General features: G+C 39.0%; 1 non-coding gene across 1 annotated transcript; it reads left to right on the forward strand.

Annotated features, from left to right (window-relative positions):
• The first annotated feature begins 3,896 nt into the window (after positions 1–3,896).
• LOC112753445 (small nucleolar RNA R71) lies at positions 3,897–4,000 on the forward strand. Its single transcript, XR_003177833.1, has one exon. It is a non-coding gene; the product is annotated as a small nucleolar RNA R71 (small nucleolar RNA).
• The last annotated feature ends 22,122 nt before the right edge of the window (positions 4,001–26,122 follow it).

The following is a 26,122-nucleotide window of genomic DNA, read 5'->3' on the forward strand; positions in this document are numbered from 1 at the left end:
TTTGAAGGTTCAGTATTTGCTCTTGTTCTTCCATATGTCTCTGTCCCAAATCTTCAATGGCTCTTAGAAGGTGAGTCATATTCAAGTTGGCTGGGTCATGATGCTCTTCTTGTTGATAATCTTCTTGATGATATTCCTCTTGATGAGCTTCTTCCTGGGCCCTTTGCCTTCCTATATGTGGCCTTCTTAGTTGCTGAGCCGGTGTGGTATAGACCATTCGCTCGAGTGTGACTGGCCTCCCTGGGTTCACCCAGTCTAGGCTGCTGTCCTCAAATATTACCTTGGCCTTGTTGCACAAGCGGGGAATGGTGCTGGGGTACCAAAGTCTGGCACCTGAGTCAGCTTTCTCAGCTGACTCTTGAATCCCTTCGGCAATGAGCTCATGCACTTTGATTTCCCCACCTTGCACTAAGCATTGTACCATAGTGGCTCGATTGATGTTAACCTCTGAATTATTAGCAGCTGGTAGGATGGACCTCCTTACAAGCTCAAACCACCCTTTGGCTTCAGGGTGAAAGTCTCCCCTTTTTATGAATTTTGGTCTCCCATCTGAATACCTCTCCCAGTCAGCGGCTATGACACAGATATCTGATACTATTTCTGAGAGGTCATCCTTATCAGGGCTTCTACTTATCCTTGCTTGATAACTCTGCTCATCAAAATGAGGTGATTTCAAGTGAAGAGCTCTTGTTATGGCACTTGGGCTGAAGTCCACCTCCCTTCTTCTCACATAGCTTTTGAAGGTTGGGGCTTTGGTCTTATCCTCTCTAACTGCATTTGCATAGAATTCTTTGATAAGGTTTCCATTGATCTTCCCCTCTGGACTGGTGAGCAATTGCCACCCCCTCTGTTCGATTTTTCTCCAAATCTGTGGTGATTCATTGGCATTGATTTGGAAGATTAATTCTGGCAATATCCTTCTAGCACTTATCCGCTCAAATTCATGCTCATGAAAGATAGTCTTGAATCTCTTGTCATCAAAAGGAGCACTCTCCATAGGCCCCTTCCTCTTTTGCCTCTTTGAGCTTGATGATGCCATGACTTGAATTGTTGTTTGAGGGGGTTTGGGGCTTCGGATAGATGAAGAGTGGGTTGGTTAAAGCAATTTGTGATGAAGAGTTTAGTGTGCCAATAGAAGTGTGGAGAGTGGGGATTTGGATGTGAGGAGTGAGCATGCACTAAGGTTCACTTATATAAGAAAATCATGAGTGAGTGAAGGGTGTGGATTGCATGAATGTTTACTAGATGGACGGATGGGGTTGTATATGAAGGAAAGACAAGGATCATCACTTTAATGAGAGTGATTGGTTCGGTCTTCAAGGGTTTTCTTTCTCCAATGTTGCATGGCAGCGTTTCCCCATGCGTTCCCTCTTGAGACATGTGTGTAGTGCTCTTCATTAAGTGGCGAAATCTCCCCCATTTAATTGTCCAATCAATCCCTTTTTATGCTCAGCAAGAATAAAAATGAAAGAAAGGATTTGATTGTTTGTTTATGAATTCCAACTAACTAACTAACTATTGGTGGGTCTTTATATGCATTTTGGTGGCACCATAAGGTGACACCAAACTTAGTTTGGATCAGTGTGATGAAAGTTTTGTGTTCAAAGCTCCCAAGACTAGCATGCAACTTGGTTTGCTTTGAACACCAAACTTGTTCCTCACTATATTCTGCATAAGAAGATTTTCACCAATTGTTTGTTAAGTTTGGATTGAAGCTCATAAAGATTGACTTATTCATTATCATTTGAAAGCATATAAAACATGGGTTGCCTCCCATGAAGCGCTTCTTTAGCGTCACTAGCTTGACGTTTTTCCTTCATCATGGTGGTTGGTAGTGCTTAAAGTCCTCCCCTCTTGCTGTGGACTTGTATCCATTGGTTGGATCAATAATCTCCACATGTTCCAGGGAAAGAACTCTGTTGATAGTGAAGACCTTGGGTAATTGAGATGGCACAGTAGGGAGATTAGGGGGAATATCTGGGAAGTAGGCTGAGACAAATCTATCCCCTGGAGAGAAGTCTTCCGTAGGGATCTTCTTGTTCTTCCACCCTCTTGGTACCTTCTTCTTTGTTTCTTTTGAGGTTGCCTTCCCCTTGGTGACCTCTTTTCTCCAAGGAGTTGTGATGCTGTCTTCACCTGCCTCTAGAGGTTTGGGTTCCTCCAACTTTTCTTTGAGCTGTGGCAATTACTGTTTTCCTTGTTTATCAGTTAAGGGGATCTCAGAATGAACTGGCTGTGCTTCAGTGCTTGTTTCCTCCTTCAGTGTCTCATTATCATTTGTGCTTAGTTCCTTGTCCTCTTGATCTGTTTCTTGCGAGAGTTTGAAAACATTGAAGCTGAGTCGTTCATCATGGATTCTCAATATTAGCTCCCCTTTCTCTACATCAATAAGTGCTCTGGCCGTAGCTAGGAATGGCCTTCCCAATATGATTGGATGAGTGTGACTCTCTTCCATGTCCAGAATGACAAAGTCTGTTGGGAGAAAGTACTTCCCAACCTTTAGCAACACATTTTCCACCACTCCTATTGCTTGCTTTTGAGTTTTGTCAGCCAGTCTGATAATGACATCTGTGGGCATTATCTCATTGATCTGCAGCCTCTTCACCAGGGATAAGGGTAGTAAGTTGATGCTGGCCCCTAAATCACATAGTGCTCTGTCGAACATGTTTTCACCTATGGCACAAGGTATATGAAAACTTCCTGGGTCTCTTCTTTTTGTAGGCAACTCAGGTTGAATAAGGGCACTACATTCCTTGTTCATCACTATAGTCTGCCCTCCCTTGAGTGAGCTTTTCCTGGGAAGAAGTTCCTTCATATACTTGATGAATGCAGGCATTTGTTGAATTGCCTTGATGAATGGTATGTTCATATGCAGAGATGCAAACAAGTCTAGGAACCTTGAGTATATTCTTTTTTCCACAGCACCATTGAGCAGTTGAGGGAATGGTGCATAGAGCTTCAGCAGCTCTTGTTGTGAGATTTCTGGTTCTTTGTGATCTCTATCCTCCTTTGTTGAGTTGTCTTCAGGTTGTTTGCATACTTTGCTTTGCTTGTCTTCAATCTCTTGATCACTTGTAGTGACCATTTTGCAATCTTCCCATCTTACTTTCTTTGCTTCTCCCTTGGGGTTTTTTTTCGTGTCACTTGGGAAGCTATCAGTAGGTTTGGGAATCTTCTCAGCTAAATATCCCACCTGGAATTCCAGCTTCCTGATGGTCTCTCCCTGGTTCTTAATATTGGCTCGCACCTCCTCTTTGAACACCTTATTTTCTTGAATCTCTTGGCATATTCCTTCAAGTAAGGCTTCAATCTTAGAGAGCTTGTCATCAATTGATGAGTGATTCGGAGCAGACGTGCTGTTTTGGTTTTGATAAGTATGTGGAGAAGTGTTGTTGTGGGGGTGTTGAGATGTCCTCTGGGTGAATTGCTTTTGATCTTGCTCACTTCCCCACCCAAAGTTTGGGTGGTTTCTCCATCCAGGGTTATAAGTCTTGGAGTATGGATCATAGTTTTTCCTTGGTGAATTCCCAATGTAATTGGCTTGCTCTTGACTCCCCTCTGCTTCTTCATTCACTCCTTCTTGTGTTGTTGACGAAGTGGAGATTGCTGCTACTTGGTTCCTCTCCATCTTCTTGGTGAGGTCAGCCAGCTGCTGGGTAATGAGCTTGTTTTGCGCCAACAGAGCATCTACATTGTTTAGCTCCATCACTCCTCTTGTGTTCCCTCTTTCGGAAGCATAGAAGTAGTCGTTTTCTGCTACTGTTTCAATAACATCTATGGCTTCCTCAATGGTCTTTTTCTTGTTCAAGGATCATCCAGATGAATGGTCTACGGCCTTCTTTGACTCATAAGAGAGCCCTTCATAAAAAATGTGCAGCTGCACCCATTCATTGAACATGTCAGGTGGACACCTCCTTGTTAAGTCCTTGAACCTCTCCCATGCTTCATATAGAGTCTCACCATCTTGTTGCCTGAAAGTTTGAACCTCAGCTCTCAGCCTATTGATTCGTTGAGGAGGGTAGAATCTTGCTAAGAATTTGTTCACCACATCTTCCCAAGTTGTCAAGCTCTCCCTTGGGAAGGATTCCAGCCACTTGGCTGCCTTGTCCCTGAGTGAGAAGGGAAATAAGAGCAGTCTATAGGCGTCAGGATGAACACCATTAGACTTCACTGTGTCACATATTCTCAAGAAGGTGGTTAAATGTTGATTGGGGTCTTCTTGAACACTTCCTCCAAACGAACAGTTGTTCTGAACAAGGGTGATGAGTTGTGGTTTAAGTTCAAAGTTGTTGGCATGGATTGTTGGCTTTTGGATGCTACTTCCACAATTGCCTGGGTTTGGATTGATGTAAGAGCCCAAAACTCTTCTATCCTCCCCAGCATGATTTGCTCCACTTCCTCTGCCATGGTTGTGAGTCTCTTCTTCATGATGATTTTCCATATTTTCTTTCATGTTAGGTTCAAAGTATTCCTCAAAGTGTTCCTCCTCTTCTTCAGCACCAACTACACGCTTTTCTTTTGCCTCCCTCCTTAGTCTAAGGAAGGTTCTCTCAGGTTCAGAATCAAAGGAAGTTGAAGCCCCGCTTCTTCTCCCTATCATACAACCAACAAGTGCAAGCAAAGAAAATAGGTGCAGACAGTATTTGTGTCAGAGTTATTGTTAGTTGTGGGTGATGCAATATATCAAACAGTTAGTGGATTAGCAAACAGAATTGAAAATAACAAAGAAAAATAAACGGGTAGAGGGAGAAGGGAAGAAGTTTAACTAAAACAAAAAGTAAATCACTCAAACAGAAAAATGAAATTCACAAAATAAAAATGCTCAATCTAGTGATCTTCCAATGTAATCATTGTTGATGCACAATCAATCCCCGGCAACGGCGCCATAAACTTGATGCACGGAAAACTTGTCTCTCAACAAATCTCCCTTCGGCAAGTGTATCGAAGTTGTCGTCAAGTAAAAACTCACAATAGAGTGAGGTCGAATCCCACAATGATTGATTAATCAAGCAACTTTAATTAGAAGAATGTTCTAGTTGAGAAAATCCAGAATTTGGGTTGAGAGTTGCAGAAATTAAAATGGCGGAAATGTAAATAACAGAAAAGTAAATGCTAGAATTAAAGGACTGAAAGTAAATGACTGAAAATAAATTGCAGAATTTTAAATGGGAATGGGGGATTTGCTCATAAAAGTAAATGACAGAAATTAAAGAGAATGGGTAAGATCAGAGATGGGGAGTTCATTGGGCTTAGGAGATGTTGCAATTCTCCAGATCAAGTTCATTTTCATCTCTTTCTCAATCAATGCACTCATTGATCTCCTTGGCAATCTTAAGTGATTGAATTACAATTTCTTGCAATTCAATCTCTCAAATCTTGATCAATAGCCAATTCCTTGGTCAATTGCTCATGAGAAGAGATGAAGTATGGTCACTGATTATACCACATGCATTTCCCAAACCAAGTATTGAGAGGGTTATAGTCACATACCCATCCAAACTCAATTTGGTCCAGCATGAGAAAGCATTTCTAGCTTGATCTCTTCATTCCTCTTTCAAGGTTCAAAAGAGATCCAAGTTTGAATAGCTTCTCTTCCAAGATAACTACTCAATGGGATGAAGATCGAAAGCTTTCAAGTAAAATCAAGAGGAAAGATAGAAGAAGAATAATGAAAATTAGTATTGATCCATCAAATTACAACAGAGCTCCCTAACCCAATGAAAGGGGTTTAGTTGTTCATAGCTCTTGAAAATGAAAACAAAGATGGAGAATACATCATAAAACTAGAAATTGCAAAGAAAGTAAAACACAGAGAGTAGTTCTCCTTTTTCCCAGCTTCCAGCACTTCTTTACAATTCAAAGCTACTCCTATATATACTACTCTTCTCAGCTTCTAGTTTACTCTTCAAGTCTTGGGCCTTTGGATCTTGAGTTTGAAGCAGTTCTTTTCTTCATTTGGGCTTGGCTTTACTTGCATAGAAAAAGTGCTAAGTGGGCAGAGACTTCAGCTCAGGACGTTAGGGGTGTTAATATTTAGTGAGAATATAAGTTCGAGAACGTTAGTGACACTTAACATTGTCACTAACGTTCCAATGCACCCCTTTGCCTTACGTTAAAATCCACGTTAACTAGGTTAACGTGGCTTTTAACGTTGCCTTGTTAATCCTTCGAGAACGTTAGTGACACTCAACATTGTCACTAACGTTCCAGTGTGCCCCTTCTTGTTTCGCGTTAAAGCCCACGTTAACTAGGTTAACGTGGCTTCTAACGTGGTCCTTGCCAACCTTCGAGAACGTTAGTGACACTCAACATTGTCACTAACGTTCCAATGTTCCCCTGGGTCTCACGTTAGAGTCAACGTTAACTAGGTTAACGTGGCCTCTAACGTGGCCATCTTTAGCCATCCCAACGTTAGTGACAATGTTGAGTGTCACTAACGTTGGCTCATCCTTCATTCCTCATCGTTAGCTTCCACGTTAACTAAGTTAACGTGGAGGTTAACGTGACTCTTGGGGGTTGTGTGGTTGCTTCAACGTTAGTGACAATGTTGAGTGTCACTAACGTTGTCGACAACTCTTCATCCTTTACGTTTGTTCCCACGTTAACCAAGTTAACGTGGGAGTTAACGTGGTACTTTGCACCATAGGCCAACGTTAGTGACAATGTTGAGTGTCACTAACGTTGGCTTCTCTTCCCCCCTTAACGTTAGAGGCCACGTTAACCCACTTATGGGTAATTGCCAACGTTAGTGACAATGTTAAGTGTCACTAACGTTGGCTCAACTTCCCTTCTCCACGTTAGAGTTCACGTTAACTTAGTTAACGTGACTCTCTAACGTGGGCATTGATGGCTTTTTGAGAATGTTATTGGCAATCACTTTTCTCATTAATCTTGCAAGTTACCTCCCCTTTTCTTGCTTCCTTTTTGGTCCTGAAATCAAGCAATAAAGTGCATCAAAGCTCTAGTCCAAGTCATGAGTAATGCAACATAATATTTGTCACTAAACTTATGCAAAATCCTCATGAAATTATGTAAAATGCACAATGTATGCTTGAATCAAGGCATAAGTGAATATTTACCCAAAACTAGCTTATTTCCTAAAGAAATGTATGAAACTATCCTAAAAACAGTAAAGAAAAGGTCAGTGAAACTGGCCAAGATGCCCTGGCATCATAGGGCCACGGCCAAGACTCATAAAATAGCTGTGTTCAAGAATCATCATACTGAACTAGGAGAATCAATAACACTATCTGAACTTTGAGTTCCTATAGATGCCAATCATTCTGAACCTCAATGGATAAAGTGAGATGCCAAAACTATTCAAGAGGCAAAAAAGCTACAAGTCCCGCTCATCTGATTGAAGCTATGTTTCATTGATAGTTTGGAATTTATAGTATATTCTCTTCTTTTTATCCTATTTGATTTTCAGTTGCTTGGGGACAAGCAACAATTTAAGTTTGGTGTTGTGATGAGCGGATAATTTATACGCTTTTTGGCATTGTTTTTAGTATGTTTTTAGTATAATCTAGTTACTTTTAGGGATGTTTTCATTAGTTTTTATGTTAAATTCACATTTCTGGACTTTACTATGAATTTGTGTGTTTTTCTATGATTTCAGGTAATTTCTGGCTGAAATTGAGGGACTTGAGCAAAAATCAGATTCAGATGTTGAAGAAGGACTGCTGATGCTGTTGGATTCTGACCTCCCTGCATCCAAAATGGATTTTCTGGAGCTACAGAACTCCAAATGGCGCGCTTTTAATTGCGTTGGAAAGTAGACATCCAGGGCTTTCCAGCAATGTATAATAGTCCATACTTTGTCCAAGTTTAGACGACGCAAACTGGCGCTCAACGCCAGTTCTCTGCCCAATTCTGGCGTCCAGCGCCAGAAACAAGTTGCAAAGTGGAGTTCAACGCCCAAACTGGTACCAAAATTGGCGTTCAACTCCAGGAATGACCTCTACACGTGTAACACTCAAGCTCAGCCCAAGCACACACCAAGTGGGCCCCGGAAGTGGATTTATGCATCAATTACTTACTTCTGTAAACCCTAGTAGCTAGTTTATTATAAATAGGACCTTTTACTATTGTATTAGACATCCTGGATCGTATTTTGATCCTGTGATCACATTTTCACTTATGTAATTTTAATGGTAGAGTTTCTACACTCCATAGATTAAGATGTAGATCTCTGCTGTTCCTCAAAGATTAATGCAAAGTACTACTGTTTTCTATTCAATTCATCTTATTTCGCTTCCAAGATATTCATTCGCACTTCAACCTGAATGTGATGAACGTGACAATCATCATCATTCCCTATGAACGCGTGCCTGACAACCACTTCCGTTCTACATTAGATTGAATGAGTATCTCTTAGATCTCCTAATCGGAATCTTCGTGGTGTAAGCTAGAATGATGGCGGCATTCAAGAGAATCCGGAAAGTCTAAACCTTGTCTGTGGTATTCCGAGTAGGATTCAATGATTGAATGACTGTGACGAGCTTCAAACTCGCGATTGCTGGGCGTAGTAACAGACGCAAAAGGATAGTAAATCCTATTCCAGCATGATCGAGAACCGACAGATGAATAGCCATGCCGTGACAGGGTGCGTTGACCACTTTCACTGAGAGGATAGGATGTAACCATTGACAAGGGTGATGCCTCCAGACGATTAGCCGTGCCGTGACAGGGCATTTGGATCATTTTCCCGAGAGAAGACCGAAAGTAGCCATTGACAATGGTGATGCATTACATAAAGCCAGCCATGGAAAGAAGTAAGACTGATTGGATGAAGACAGCAGGAAAGCAAAGGTTCAAAGGAACGAAAGCATCTCTATTCGCTTATCTGAAATTCTAACCAATGATTTACAAAAGTATTTCTATCCCTATTTTATTAATTATTTTCAAAAACCCCATTACTATTTTATATCCGCCTGACTGAGATTTACAAGGTGACCATAGCTTGCTTCATACCAACAATCTCCGTGGGATTCGACCCTTACTCACGTAAGGTATTACTTGGACGACCCAGTGCACTTGCTGGTTAGTTGTGCGAAGTTGTGAACCATGGTATTGGCATCATGTTTTTGGCGCCATTACCAGGGAAAGAAAGAGCGATGAATTTTACATAATCAAAGTGTAATCACAATTTCTGCGCACCAATTACACAACCATATAAAAAGAGCTTCTTGCAGTGGTTTATGCCATTGACAAGTTTAGATCCTATTTAGTAAGATCAAAAGTGATTATCTACACTGACCATGCTGCTCTTAAGTATCTACTCACAAAGCAGGATTCAAAATCCAAACTCATAAGATGGGTGTTGCTTCTGCAAGAGTTTGATATAGAAATAAGAGACAGAAAATAGACAGAGAACCAAGTAGCTGATCATTTGTCCCAAACAGAACCAGTAGCAAGAGCATCCCTCCCTCCTACTGAGATCTCTGAAACCTTTCCGGATGAGCAACTCTTTGCCATTTAGAAAATACCATGGTTTGCAGACATTGCAAACTATAAGGCTGTGAGATTCATACCCAAAGAGTACAGTAGACAGCAAACGAAAAAATTAATTTCTGATGCGAGTACTACTTGTGGGATGAACCATATCTCTTTAAGAGATGTGCAGACGGAATGATCCGCAGATGTGTGCCTAGAGAAGAGGCACAGAAGATCCTATGGCATTGCCATGGATCACAATATGGAGGACACTTCGGAGGTGAGCGAACAGTCACAAAAGTTCTCCAATGTGGCTTCTACTGGCCTACCCTCTATAGAGACTCCCGAGAGTTTGTACGTAACTGTGACAGTTGCCAAAGAGCTGGTAATCTGCCTCATGGTTACGGCATGCCTCAGCAAGGGGTCTTAGAGATTGAGTTGTTTGATGTATGGGGTATTGACTTCATGGGGCCTTTTCCACTATCATACTCAAACACTTACATTCTGGTGGCAGTAGACTACGTATCTAAATGGGTAGAGGCAATTGCCACACCTACTAATGATACTAAGACAGTACTGAAGTTCCTCCAGAAGCATATCTTCAGCAGATTTGGTGTCCCTAGAATACTAATCAGTGATGGAGGGACTCATTTCTGCAATAAACAGCTTGACTCTGCTCTGATCCGATATGGAATTAACCACAAAGTGGCAACTCCATATCATCCACAGACAAATGGGCAGGCTGAAGTCTCAAATAGAGAACTAAAACGAATCCTGGAACGGACTGTGAGTACCCGTAGAAAGGATTGGGCAAGGAGTCTGGATGATGCTCTATGGGCATACAGAACTGCATTCAAAACTCCTATAAGGACCTCTCCATACCAGCTTGTGTATGGAAAAGCCTGTCACCTGCCAGTGGAACTGGAACACAAGGCCTACTGGACAACCAGATTCCTAAACCTTGATGCCAAGTTAGCTGGAGAAAGAAGATTGCTCCAGTTGAATGAGCTAGAGGAATTTAGACTCAATGCTTTCGAAAATGCAAAAATTTACAAGGAGAAAGCAAAAAGGTGGCATGACAAGAAACTGTCATCCAGAGTCTTTGAGCTAGGACAGAAGGTTCTGCTGTTTAACTCTAGGCTCAGATTATTCCCTGGGAAATTAAAATCCCGGTGGAGGGGACCATATGTGATTACAAGTGTGTCACCATATGGATATGTAGAGCTTCAGGATATTGACTCTGACAAAAAATTCATTATTAATGGACAAAGAGTCAAACATTATCTTGAAAGCAATGCTAAGCAAGAATGCTCAAAACTGAGACTAGATTAAAGCTCAGTAAGGGTCCAGCTAAAGACAATAAAGAAGCGCTTGCTGGGAGGCAACCCAACCATTAGCAAAGTTTATTTGTTATGTAAATAATAATAATTATAGGAGTTTGATATAAATTATCTTCAAGGTTAATTATCAATTGCAGGAGTTTACAGAGTTACAGAAGGATTCAGAGCATAAAGCAGAGAAAAGGAGCTCACTGGCACAAAAACGCCAGTAAGGGATATTTTGAGCATTAAACGCCAGAATGGGTACCATTCTGGGCATTTAACGCCAGTAAAGATACCATTTTGGGCGTTAAACGCTAGAATGGGCACCATTCTGGGCGTTTAACGCCAGAGTTGCAGCATCCTGGGCGTTTAGAAAAATGCCCAGTGATAAAATATTTCTGGCGTTTAACGCCAGCCAGGGTACCTGGCTGGGCGTTAAACGCCCACAATGGCCAACATATGGGCGTTAAACGCCAGAATGGATACCATTCTGGGCGTTTAACACCAGAAAAGGCAGGCGGAGGAGATTTTGTTTTCACTTCAAATTTTTTCAAACTTCCATGTTTTAATTCATAATTTTCTGCATAAACATGTTACAAATCTTCATCACTCACACTCAATTTTCAAAAATTTAATACTCTTCTAAATCCCTTTTCAATTTTCTTTCAAATCCTTTCTAAATCTTTTTCAAAAACTTATTTATCTTTTCAATTCCTTTCCAAATCTTTTCCAACTCATCATATCTTCTTTTAATTCTTAGATGCATCAACAATTTTTCAGAATTAACTTCTTTATATCTTTTTCATATCTTTTGAATTTTAAAAAATCATCTTTTTCATATCATGATTCATTTTTACCAATCATATCTTTCTATCATATCTTTTTCAAAATTTTTGAAACCCCACCCCTCCACCTTTAAGTACACGTTCGGCCATCCCCATACCTCCACCATTCGAATTTAAATCTCCTCTTATTCCTCTCCTTTCCTTTCTTTTGCTTGAGGACAAGCAAACCTCTAACTTTGGTGTATTTTTTCGTGATCACCGAGCTAAGACTCATTAAGATCATGACTCCTAAGGGAAAACAAACCACTTCAAGAGGCAAGAAAGAGAATACTCCAAAGCCACTTTGGAATCAAGAGAGGTTCTTAACCAAAGAACATGCAGACCATTATCACAAAATAATGGGTTTGAGGTCAGTGATCCCGAAAGTTAAGTCCGATCTAAAAGAAGACGAATATCTGGAGATCCAAGAACAGATTCGAAACAGAGGTTGGGAAATTCTAGCCAATCCTGAAACAAAGGTTGGAAGAAACATGGTTCAGGAATTCTACTCAAATCTGTGGCTGACAGATAAGCAGAGAATGACTGGAACTGCCTTCCATACCTTTCGAACTATGGTCAGAGGGAGGATTATTTACTTCCACCTTGACAAAATAAGAGAGGTCTTCAAGCTGCCTCAACTGCAAGATGATCCAGAATCCTTTAATAGGAGAATAGTGAGAATGGATAAACAGTTGGACCAAGTTCTAGAGGACATATGCCTCCCTGGAGCCAAGTGGATAACCAACTCAAAAGGTGTCCCAAACCAACTCAAGAGAGGAGATCTCAAACCAGTCGCTAGGGGCTGGCTGGACTTCATTGGGCATTCCATACTACCCACTAGCAACCGCTCTGAGGTCACTGTCAAAAGAGCAGTGATGATTCATTGCATTATGCTGGGAAATGAAGTAGAGATTCATCATCCGATTTCTTGTGAGATCTACACAATTGCAAATAAGAACTCCACTGAAGCCAAATTAGCTTACCCAAGCTTAATCTCTCTGCTATGTAAAGATGCTGGGGTAAAGATGGGAGTAGATGAGTTCATCCTAGTCGAGCACCCAATCACCAAAAAGTCAATGGAAGGACAACAAGTGCAAGATAACTCCATCAAAAAGAGGGCGCAGGAGTTCTTCCTAGAAATCCCTCAGATTGACTACTGGACCCGCCTAGAAGCATCTGTCACCAAGCTGCAAGAAGCTATGGATTAACTTAAGGAGGAATAACAAAATCAAAATAGCATGCTTTGCAAGCTTCTTAAGGAACAGGAGAAGCAGGGGCGTAAGCTACATGAGCTGAAGCACCAGAAGCTCTCCCTTGAAGAGCCAGGAGTCCCACAACTTGAAGGAGTACTTACCTCTCCCAATGCAGGTTGTTGAGTCCTAACTCTGTGATAACTTTTGTTATTAGAGATCTATTTTAAGAGTCATTTATTTTTATGTTTTTATTTTTCTGTCTTCCATTATTATTGGTCTGCTTTTATGTTTATTTTAAGGCTTATTTTTATTTTCATGATTAATAAAATTTAGAGTCTATGTCTTAAAGCTATGAATGTCCTATGAATCCATCACCTTTCTTAAATGAAAAATGTTTTTAATTACAAAAGAACAAGAAGTACATGGTTTCAAATTATATCTTGAAAATAGTTTAATTATTTTGATGTGGTGGCAACACTTTTTGTTTTCTGAATGAATGTTTGAACATTGCATATTTTTGAATTTGTTGTTTATGAATGTTAAAATTTTTGGATCTTGAAAGAATGATGGAAAAGGAAAAATGTTATTGATAATCTGAAAAATCATAAAATTGATTCTTGAAGCAAGAAAAAGCAGTGAAAAGCTTGTCAAAAGAAATGGTGAAAAAAAATAAAAGAAAAAGAAAGAAAAAGAAAAAGCAAGCAGAAAAAGCCAATAGCCCTTTAAACCAAAAGGCAAGGGTAAAATAAAAAGGATCCAACGCTTTGAGCATCAGTAGATAGGAGGGCCCACAGGAATAAATTCCTGGCCTAAGCGGCTAAACCAAGCTGTCCCTAACCATGTGCTTGTGGCGTGAAGGTGTCAAGTGAAGAGCTTGTGACTGAGTGGTTAAAGTCGTGGTCTAAAACAAAAAGAGTGTGCTTAAGAGCTCTGGACACCTCTAATTGGGGACTCTAGCAAAGCTGAGTCACAATCTGAAAAGGTTCACCCAGTTATGTGTCTGTGGCATTTATGTATCCGGTGGTAATACTGGAAAATAAAATGCTTAGGGTCACAGCCAAGACTCATAAAGTAGCTGTGTTCAAGAATCAACATACTGAAATAGAAGAATCAATAATACTATTTGAATTCTGAGTTCCTATAGATGCCAATCATTCTGAACTTCAAAGGATAAAGCGAGATGCCAAAACTGTTCAGAAGCAAAAAGCTACAAGTCCCGCTCATCTAATTGAAGCTAATCTTCATTGATAAGTTTGGAATTCATTGTATATTCTCTTCTTTTTATCTTATTTTATTTTTAGTTGCTTGGGGACAAGCAACAATTTAAGTTTGGTGTTGTGATGAGTGGATAATTTATACGCTTTTTGGCATTATTTTTAGGCAGTTTTTAGTATGTTTTAGTTACTTTTTATTATATTTTTATTAGTTTTTAAATAAAAATCACAATTCTAGACTTTACTATGAGTTTGTGTATTTTTCTGTGATTTTAGGTATTTTCTGGCTGAAATTGAGGGACCTGAGCAAAAATCTGATTCAGAAGCTGAAAAAGAACTGCAGATGCTGTTGGATTCTGACCTCCCTGCACTCAAAGTGGATTTTCTGGAGCTACATAAGCTCAATTGGTGCGCTCTCAATTGCGTTGAAAAGTAGACATCATGGGCTTTTCAGCAATATATAATAGTCCATACTTGGCCCGAGTTTTGATGACACAAACTGGCGTTTAAACGCCAACTTTCTACCATTTTCTGGTGTTAAACACCAGAACTGGCATAAAAGCTGGAGTTAAACGCCCAAACTGGCACCAAAGCTGACGTTTAACTCCAAGAAAAGTCTCTACATGTGAAAGCTTCAATGCTCAGCCCAAGCACACACCAAGTGGGCCCCGGAAGTGGATTTCTGCACTATCTATTTTAGCTTACTCATTTTCTGTAAACCTAGGTTACTGGTTCATTATAAAAACCACTTTTAGTGATTCATTTTGTACCTCATAACATTTTATATTAAAACTTGTATTTTCTATGGCATGAGTCTCTAAACTCCATGGTTGGGGGTGAGGAGCTCTGCTGTGTTTCGATGGATTAATGCAATTACTACTGTAATGATATTCTAAGATATTCACTCGCACTTCAACCTGATGAATGTAATGATCCGTGACACTCATCATCATTCTCACCTATGAACGCGTGCCTGACAACCACCTCCATTCTATCTGCAATAGCTTGAGTGCATATCTCTTGGGTTTCTAATCTAAGATTAGAACCTTCGGGTATAGGCTAGAATTATTGGCGGCCATTCTTGAGATCCAGAAAGTCTAAACCTTGTCTGTGGTATTTCGAATTGGATCTGGGAAGGGATGACTGTGACGAGCTTCAAACTCGCGAGTGCTGGGCGTAGTGACAGACGCAAAAGGATCAATGGATCCTATTCCAACATGAGTGAGAACTGACAGATGATTAGCCGTGTGGTGACAGCGCATTTGGACCATTTTCACTGAGAGGATGGATGATAGCCATTGACAACGGTGATCCACCAACATACAGCTTGCCATGGAAGGAGTCTTGCGTGCGTGAAGAAGAAGACAGTAGGAAGGCAAAGATTAAGAAGACAGAGCATCTCCAAAACCTCAACCTGTTCTCCATTACTGCATAACAAGTATATATTTCATGTTCTTTTACTTTTTTTGCAATTAAAACTAAGAATCATTATTGATATCCTGACTAAGAATTACAAGATAACCATAGCTTGCTTCAAGCCAACAATCTCCGTGGGATCGACCCTTACTCATGTAAGGTATTACTTGGACGACCTAGTGCACTTGCTGCTCAGCTGCACGGAGTTTTGTGAAAAGTTTGTGATCACGATTTCGTGTACCAGTTGCCTCCCAATAAGCGCTCTTTTAGAGTCATTAGCTTGACCTTCAGCTCCTTAAGGAGGTGAGTAAGGGCTCAGATTTTCGACCCTTACAGTGAATTTTCTGCCTGTCCTCTCATGAATGAGCTCTACATGCTCTAGAGATAGGACAGGGCTCACTGTATGTGGTAGGACTGGATTCTTAGTGAAGACCACTCACATGCCAGGTGAGAGGCCTTCTGTTGGGACTTTCTTGTCCTTCCAGCCTTTAGGTACTTTCTTTGTAGTACCTCTGTGCTTAGAGCTTGTTGAGGGCTACCCAACACTAAACTTAGAATTGATGTCTAGGAGCTCTGCATAGAAAGAGAGGGTTGGCACACTAGGTGTTACATTGTTATCTCTCTTTTAGAGGGAGAGCTAGGATGAGGCATCTTGAATAAGATGTGATCCTCCCCTAACTTTAGGGTTAGTTCTCTCTTAGCCACATCAATGATAGCATTGGTTGTGGCTAGAAAAGGTCTTCCAAGGATGACACAATCATCCTCATCCTCTTCTATGTCCAAGACAATGAAGTTTGTAGGGATGTAGTGGTTTTCAACTTTAACCAAGACATCCTCCACTAAGCAATATGGCTTCTTCATGGTCTTGTCTTCCATCTCTAAAAAGACGTGTGCAGCTTGTACCTTAAGTATGCCCAACTTCTCCATTACAGAGAGTGGCATGAGGTTAATACCTGACCCTAGGTCACACAGAGCCTTTTCAAAGGTCATAATGCCTATGATGGAAGGAATCAGAAAGCGTCTAGGGTCTGGAAGCTTCTGAGGTAGCTCTTGTTGAACCAAAGCATGGAGTTCTTTGGTAAGCAGTGGAGGTTCTTCCTCTAGGGGCTTTGTACCAAAGAGCTTGGTATTCAGCTTCCTTAGAGTTCCTAGGAAACGAGCAACTTGCTCTCCCCTAATGTCTTCATCCTAACTTGAGGATGAGTAGTCATCAGAACCTATGCACTGCAGAAGTACATTCAAAGGAACCTTAATTATCTTTGTGGTTTCCTTTGGTTCTGGGCTAGAGGATTCTTGAGTGGGCTTTAGGCACTCAAAGGGTGTGCTTTGACTGGCGTTCAATGCCAGTCCCTCTAGCATTCTGGGCATTGAACTCCCAGTAGGGATGTCCTTGCTGAGGTTTTTATTGATCCGTCTATGAGATGTTAGGATGATTCCTCCATGAAGGATTGTAAGTGTTTCCATAGGCTTCTCCCATGTAATTCACTTCCTCCATGGTTGGTTGATTAGGATCATAAGCTTCATCTTCAAGAGAAGCTTCATGAGCACTACCAACTGTAGTTTGCATCCCAGTGAGATGTTGAGAGATCATTGATGAGTCCATATTTGACGATATACTTTACTTTGATTTGAGTGGATTTTATCACATAAACCCATATTTATTCATCTAAATAGCATGCTTTTAAGATTTCTTCCTAAATTGTGCTTAAAAGTGAAAACATGCTCTCTTGTACTTAATTTTAATCAATTCTATTCACTTTAATCCCATTTGGTGCCTTGATATATTTGTTAAGTGATTTCAGGTTTCCAAGGCAAGCATAGGTTGGATAAGTGAGGAGAAGAGCATGCAAAAGGGAAGAAACCATGAAGAAATGAGATTTGGAAAGTAGCCAGCCCTAACCTCTCGGTACTAAATTGATCATAACTTGAGCTACAGAGGTCCAAATGATGCGGTTCCAGCAGCATTGGAAAGCTAATATCCGGTGCTTCAAAATGATATGCAATTTGCTATAGTGGACATAAGTCTACGTGTGCATACGCACAGGTACTTGTGTGTACGTACAAGTCAGGATTCAGCATGTGTGCGGACGCACACATTTGTGCGTCGGCACAGGTCCCTGCATGTGACCTCATTAATTGCAACTTACTGGCAGCGATTTCTGGGCCCCCAAAACCCAATCCAACTCATTTTTTGAAGCTATTTAAGGCCAGATTGAAGAAGGATGAAGGGGGCAATTAGGTTTAGTTTTTATTATGTTTTCTCTTAGTTTCTAGAGAGAGAATTTCCCCCCTCTCTCTAAAATTAGGGTTTTTAGCTTAGTTTCCTTTTAATTTCATCACTTTAATTATTGCTTTAATGTAGTTTCCTTTATGTTTTTATGCTTTCTTGTCTTTATCTTCTTCATCTCTTTGTTATTTTCTCTTTTATGGCCATTTTCATGTTATAAACACTTTTGTTATTTTAATTTCAATTAATTTAAATTTATGTTTCCATGTCATTTATTGCTTTCTTGAGTTGTCATTGTCAATTCCTTGCTTTGGTAGTTTTAGAATTTATTTTAATGTAATTTAATATTATTTTATTCTCATGCACACCAAGTGTTTGATAAAATGCTTGGCTTAGTTTTTTACTTAGTTTTTCTCCACTCTTGGCTTGAAATTGTTGACTTTGGTGATCCTTGAGTCATTGATGTCCATTCTTGTTTGATATATTAGAGTAGTTAGTTGATTTGGTTTTCCTTGACTCTATGTGACCCCTTAGTGTTGACATAGGACTTAGGGATTGAAATTAACTATGCCTATTTGACTTATCTTCGATGTAAGGTTGACTAAGTAGGATTAACTCTTCATAATCATCATGTATTTGTGGTCAATGTCTTGGATAGGTAGCCTTAGCTCTCAATTACTTGCCAAGATGTTTTCTTGCATTTGAAGTTTTCTTTCCTTGCATTTAATTGCTTTGACTTTTATCACTTTGATATTTAATTTCTTGCATGTTTAATTTTCACACTCTTGGTTGAGAAATCGGATGTTTGGGTGGAATTGAGTTGTGGATGTCCATTCCGCATTGTGTGAGAATGGTTAATTGATTTGGTTTCCATTGACGCTAGTCTTTCACTAAGTAATTAGTGAGTTGACTAGGACTTATGGATTGAGATTAATTACACCTTTTGACTAATTCTCAAGGAGGATTGACTAGTTTGTATTGCTTCCTCACAATTGCCATATCTGTGGTCCATAACTAGGATAGGAAACCTAAATTCTCCAATTCTTGCTAAGATTTGCCATTTACATTCCTTGCATGCTTGTTTCAATTCCTTGCTATTTACATTTCTTGCTCTTTCTTGCATTCCCAACCCCCAATGTCTCATAGCCAATAATTGTACATTTCATTGCAACTCCTAGGGTGAATGACCCGGGAGCTAAATACTCTCGGTTATTTTGTATTGAATTTATTATCTGATTGATGCTCAATTGTTGGGTTTGGACTATACTTGCAACGGACAAATTCCACTTTTAGTGTGAAAATCCAAACCCGTGCATTTGGGCATTCGTCAAATTTGGCGCCGTTGCCGGGGAGTTGCAATGGTGTATGTTTTTGGCTATTGTATATATGTGAATATTGTAAATAGATAGCTTTTTAGTTGTCTTTGTTGATGGTTAGGATTGGGATCCTAAAGGACATTGGACATTCAAACAATTGGTGGGGAAGTCAAGCACAAGCCACCATAGCAAAGGGCTCTATTGTCTAACTTAAAGACATTAAATAAAAGTATTTGGTAACATTGTTCCTTCTCTTCTCTTTTTGTATATATTTTGACTTATTTGCTTTTTGTTATGTTTGGGTAGCTTAGGAATAGTTTAATTTTGAGATTTGTATGTTAATTTTGGTTTGGATCATGAATGAATTTATGGGTTCTTGAATGTTTTTGTATTTAATTTTGATTGAACTAAGGCTTGGTATCTTAGAATTTTGAAGAAAATTTTTTGCAAAACAAGGCATTTGTGCATACGCACGTACCTGTGCGTGCGCACAGAACTTCTATTTTCTAAGACCTGTGCGTGCGCACCGACTTGTGCGCACGCACACGTATCATTTTGCCCTCTGGTTGCAGCGCCAGCACACCTTGTGCACGCACATTCTCCTATTTTCTGCGACCTATACGTGCGCACGTACCTATGCGCACGCACACATGCTCTTTTTCGCACTCTTTGTGCAGATGCACAGACGTGTGCGTCCGCACGCCAACTTGCAACCACTCTGGTGGGAGCGCTGGCACAGCCTGTGCGTGTGAATCCCTGCCTTTATGCTCTTGTGCGCGCGCACGGACCTGTGTGCGCGCGCACACATGATCCTTGCTAAAAAAACCTTATGTGCGTGCACACAGCAATGTGCGCACGCACACGTCTTGCTCCCTCTTCTGCCAGGAGCGCTCGCACACCTTCCTTTTCTGCCTTGTGTGCGCACGCACACTACCCTGTACGTGCGCACACCCCCATTTTCTCACACTTTACTTCTTTTCTTCTCTTCTCTCTACTTCTCCTCTTCTTTTCCCTTCCAGCCCTCTCTCCCCTTGCTTTTTCCCTCTTTTTTACTTATTCTAGTTGCTCTTCATTGCATCTTATTTTTACTTTAATAATTACCTTAGTTTTTGTTTAGATACTTGTTAATTGAATAAATTGTAAGTGTTTTCTTGATGATTATTGGGTTGCTCTTTGCTTGAATTTTGATTTAATGAATATGTGCACTATGTATCAAGTTTTTGTTAATTGCCTAGATAAATTGCAAGTTTAATGCATGTGTTGTAGCTACCATATGTGTTAAACTTTATCCTTGTTTGGCATCATAAATTGTGCACTTTTATTTTAGTGAATTGAGTTGAACTACTTAGTCATCATGATTCTTAAGTGAATATAATCACATAACAAGGTATTTATTCCTTGTTAATGCTTTGCATTTTTTTGAGTTGACTTGACTTGATTCTTATCAAGACATGTCACTTTTTGTAACAAGCACCTTATACATGTGATTATTTCATTATTTCTAAGGATGAATAAGTAGTCACTTTTTATCATTGAATTGATTATTGTTAATTGTGTCATTTTCTATTAATTTTGTGCTTTCACTTGCACAATTTCAATATCCAATATTCTTAATTCAATTCACTCTTGTTGCAATTGCCTAAGTTTGCTTGTGTTTGATTGATGCTCATTTATTGCTTGCTTCTTAGGCCATTTAGTTGAGGAACTCATGCTTATTTTTCATTGTGTGGATGCCACGTTAGCTGGCCGTCGTGTGTATTCCATGCCACTATGCAAAATTCCTCAATTAGATGCTTATTTACTCTCTCCTTTACCCTTTTGTGCTACTTTCCCTATGAGTCCTAACTATACTTTGCTCTTCTTTTTTAGGATGAGACATAAAGGAAAGGAGCCGGGAGAGAAGGAGGATACTGAGGAGGGAGATGCCGAGCATACATGGACTCGGCAATCTCCACACAACCCAAGCCCCCGCATCCGTCAACCGAAAGTGGAGCTCTTGAGAGACATTCTCCCCGGATTTTGTTTGTGCACGGAGGACCGTGTAACGATTAAGTGTGGGGGAGGATTCGCCATTTTGGGGTGTAAACTTTCTTTTCCCAAACACCTTGCACTTTATTTTTACTTCTTTTAGTAGGTTTTTTGTATATATTTGGAGTGATTTTGATTATTGCATTGCATTTCCTTCTAGTATATATGCCTTAGACTATTCGTAGTTTATATCTATTGCATTTTGCATATTTTTCTTAGTATATATATTTTATAGATAGAAATTGTGATTGGATGACGTGAATAGTATAATGCCTAGTCAATTTTGTCCTAATTGTTCATGTTAATTTTTGCTTGTTGAAAATTAGGAATAGAACTAAGAAAGATTTTGAAATTGCATCCATCACAACATACATATATACATACATACATACATACATACATACATACATACATACATACATATAGTAAATAAGTTTTGGTAAAACAACAAAGAATTTTCAAGAAATCTCTTTTTGGGCATTCCATTGATTAGATTTGAAAATTATTTTTTGAACTTGCTTGAAGTATCTTTTTATGAAATATGGAAAAGAGCTTGAACAAATACCTTGTGAGATTTGAGCTTAAATGAATGGTTGCACATCTTCAACCACAAAATTTTTGTTCTTGTTTGTTATACTCCTTTTATGATTGTAATCTTAGATTTGCTTGAAACTTTATGTCTTATATTTGTTGTTTTAGATTACATTTAGTATGATTGAGGCCATCTTTGTATAACTCACTAACCCATATGGCCAACCCTTGCATCTATCTTTGTAAACCACTTTTTGAGCCTTTAATTCCCCTTTGTTCTCATTATAAGCACATCATTCACCCTAAGTGAAAAACCATTATGTCCATTGATTATATCTTTGATTAGCTTAGGTTTGAGTGTGTGTTAATCAAGTGTGGGGGAAATTTGTGGGAAACATTGGTAGTTAGTTAGCTTTGGAGTGTTCATTGAAAATATGGCAAAATGGGTAACTACTCATTCATTTATTGGTTAAAACATATGTATCTCTTTTTGTTGATAATAAGAAAAGAAAAGAAAAAAAAAAGAGAAAAAGACAAGAAAGAGAAATGATAATAAGAATGTAAATAAGAGATGCATATGTAGTTGAATTGGAAAGAGTATGCATGAGTGAATGTGAGAAAGGGACAAATGGGTAGCTAGGATTGTTTTGTTATGTATATAAGATGATATATAGGATTAGGTGGGATGCTTAAACTAATCAAAGATCCAATCTATTAGCCCACTTAACCATATTAATCATACCCTTACCTAAGCCCCGTTACAACCCTCAAAAGTCCTCATGATATTTGAATTCATTCATCAAATATTAGTTGATTGTTAGACGACTTGCAATTCTTTGAGAAACATGTTTGAAGGAGGATTGAGTGATTAAACCCTACACACTGAGCGATTAGAGTGTAAACACATCCAGTGAGGGTTTCAATTGCTCAATTCTATGTTTCCATTGCTTATCTTGTATCTTTTTGCAAGTTGTTGAAATGAATTTGAGAATTTCAAATCAATCTTTGGACATTGATTATATTGTTTTATTTTTCTTGTCTTGGCCCTAAGTTCCTACTATGGATTGATTGAGAATCTTTTGTTTGTTTTTGCCAAACTCAATAGGAATCATAGTGTAGATATATAGATAGAATTTAGTATAGTTACATGCATGTAGGTAGTTGCATTAATAATTACCCCTTCATTCATCTCCTTTGGTTGTGTTTAGCATGAGGACATGCTAGGTTTAAGTGTGGGGAAATTGATGAGTCCATATTTGATGATATACTTTGCTTTGATTTGAGTGGATTTTATAACATAAACCCACATTTATTCATCTAAATAGCATGCTTTTGAGATTTCTTCCTAAATTGTGCTTAAAAGTGAAAACATGCTCTCTTGTACTTAATTTTAATCAATTCTATTCACTTTAATCCCATTCGGTGCCTTGATATATTTGTTAAGTGATTTCAGGTTTCCAAGGCAAGCATGGGTTGGATAAGTGAGGAGAAGAGCATGCAAAAGGGAAGAAACCATGAAGAAATGAGATTTGCTCTGACCTCTCGGTACTAAATTGATCATAGCTTGAGCTACAGAGATCTAAATGAGGCGGCCCTAGTGGCATTGGAAAGCTAACATCTGGGGCTTCAAAATGATATATAATTTGCTATAGTGGACATAAGTCTACGTGTGCGTACGCACAGGTACTTGTGCGTACGCACAAGTCAGGATTCAACATGTGTGCGGATGCACACATCTGTGCGTCGGCACAAGTCCCTGCACGTGACCTCATTAATTGCAACTCACTGGCAGCGATTTCTGGGCCCCCAAAACCCAATCCAACTCATTTTTTGAAGCTATTTAAGGCCAAATTGAAGAAGGATGAAGGGGGGGCAATTAGGTTTAGTTTTTATTATGTTTTCTCTTAGTTTCTAGAGAGAGAAGCTCCCCCCTCTCTCTAGAATTAGGGTTTTTAGCTTAGTTTCCTTTTAATTTCAGCACTTTAATTCTTGCTTTAATGTAGTTTCCTTTATGTTTTTATGCTTTCTTGTCTTTATCTTCTTCATCTCTTTTGTTATTTTCTCTTTTATGGCCATTTTCATGTTATAAACACTTTTGTTATTTTAATTCCAATTAATGCAAATTTATGTTTCCACGTCATTTATTGCTTTCTTGAGTTTTCATTATCATTTCCTTGCTTTGGTAGTTTTAGAATTTATTTTAATACAATTTAATATTATTTTATTCTCATGCACACCAAGTGTTTGATAAAATGCTTGGCTTAGTTTTTACTTAGTTTTTCTCTACTCTTGGCTTGAAATTGTTGACTTTGGTGATCCTTGAGTCATTGATGTCCATTCTTGTTTGATATATTAGAGTAGTTAGTTGATTTGGTTTCCCTTGACTTTATGTGACCCCTTAGTATTGACATAAGACTTAGGGATTGAAATTAACTATGCCTATTTGACTTATCTTCGATGTAAGGTTGACGAAGTAGGATTAACTCTTCATAATCACCATGTGTTTGTGGTCAATGTCTAGGATAGGTAGCCTTAGCTCTCAATTACTTGCCAAGATGTTTTCTTGAATTTGAAGTTTCCTTTCCTTGCATTTAATTGCTTTGACTTTTATCGCTTTGATATTTAATTTCTTGCATGTTTAATTTTCACACTCTTGGTTGAGAAATTGGATGTTTGGGTGGAATTGAGTTGTGGATGTCCATTCTGCATTGTGTGAGAATGGTTAATTGATTTGGTTTCCATTGACGCTAGTCTTTCACTAAATAATTAGTGAGTTGACTAGGACTTATGGATTGAGATCAATTACACCTTTTGACTAATTCTCATGGAGGATTGACTAGTTTGTATTGCTTCCACACAATTTCCATGTTTGTGGTCCACAACTAGGATAGGAAATCTAAATTCCCTAATTCTTGCCAAGAGTTGCCATTTACATTCCTTGCATGCTTGTTTCAATTCCTTGCTATTTACATTTCTTGCTCTTTCTTGCATTCCCAACCCCCAATGTCTCATAGCCAATAATTCTACATTTCATTGTAATTCCTAAGGAGAATGACTCGAGAGCTAAATACTCTCGGTTATTTTGTATTGAATTTATTATTTGATTGATGTTCAATTGTTGTGTTTGGACTATACTTGCAACGAACAAATTCCACTTTTAGTGTGAAAATCCAAACCCGTGCATTTGGGCATTCGTCAATCATGTTGACCTGTTGGGTCAAGATCTTATTCTGAGCCAAGATGGCATTCAGGGTCTCAACTTCATGAACTTCTTTCTTTTGAGAAGATCCATGATTTACAGGATTCCTCTCAGAGGTGTACATGAATTGGTTGTTAGCAACCATCTCAATGAGCTCTCTTGCTTCTGCATGCGTTTTCTTCAAGTGGAGAGATCCACCTGCAAATCTATCCATGAAAATCTTGGATATCTCAGACAAGCCATCATAGAACACACCTATGAGGCACCATTTTGAGAGAATGTCAGGAGGACATTTTCTGATCAGTTGCTTGTATCTTTTCCAAGCTTCATAGAGGGATTCACCTTCTCTTTGTCTGAAAGTTTGAACTTCCACTCTAATCTTGCTCATCCTTTGAGGAGGAAAGAACTTAGCCAGAAAAGCATTAACTAGCTTTTTCCAAGAGTCAAGACTCTCTCTTGGTTGGGCATTCAACCAAAACTTAGCTCTGTCTCGCAAAGCAAAGGGAAAAAGCATCAGCTTGTAGACTTCCGGATTAACTCCATTAGTCTTTACAGTATCACAGATCTGTAAAAATTCTGCTAAGAACTGATGTGGATCTTCCAATAGAAGTCCATAAAACTTGCAGTTCTACTGTAGAAGAGAAAATAACTGAGGCTTAAGCTCAAAATTGTTAGCTCCAATGGCAAGTACAGCAATGCTTTTGCCATAAAAGTCAGAGGTAGGCATGGTGAAGTCACCAAGGACCTTTCTGGTCTCCTCTTGTGGTTCGGCCATATCCTCTATTTCTTGTTCAAAACTTTCTGAAAGGTCTCTTCCGGAGTGTTGTGCTTTAGTTTGTTGTAAACGCCTCCTTAGAGTCTTTTCAGATTCAGAATCAGGAGTCAAGAGGGGTTCTTTATCCCCGTTATTGGTCATAAACAAGAAGAAAAGGAAAAGAAAAGAAAAGAAAGAGACCACGCCAATAGGCAAGAAGCTCCTCCTTAAAGTCAGAAGTAGAAGAAGAAGAAGAAGAAGGTAAAAATTAAAAATAAAAATACAAAGAAAAATAAATAAAATAAGTAGAGGAATTTTACCTTAAAAATAGGAGTAAAGTGAATTAGAAACAGAAAAGTGAAGATGGAAGAAAATGGAAGGAAAATCACAAGAGAGCTTTCTGTGCCAATTGGCAAGAAGCTCCAATTGAAATATGAGATGAAGAGCAAAGAAGAAGATAAAGAAGTTGAGCTAGAGCTATGAAACGAAGTAGGGTTGAATGGATAGAGATGAGAAGAGAAGAGGTATAAATAGAAAAAGTAAATTAAAATATTTTTATTTTATTTATTTATTTAATTACTTTTCAAAAATTAGATTAATTTTTAAAAAAATTTGAATTTTAATTGTTAAATTTTTTAAAAAAGAAGAGAGAGAAGAGAGGGA

The sequence above is a fragment of the Arachis hypogaea genome, chromosome 15 (genome assembly GCF_003086295.3).
Source record: "Arachis hypogaea cultivar Tifrunner chromosome 15, arahy.Tifrunner.gnm2.J5K5, whole genome shotgun sequence".
NCBI classification, from domain to species: Eukaryota; Viridiplantae; Streptophyta; class Magnoliopsida; order Fabales; family Fabaceae; genus Arachis; species Arachis hypogaea.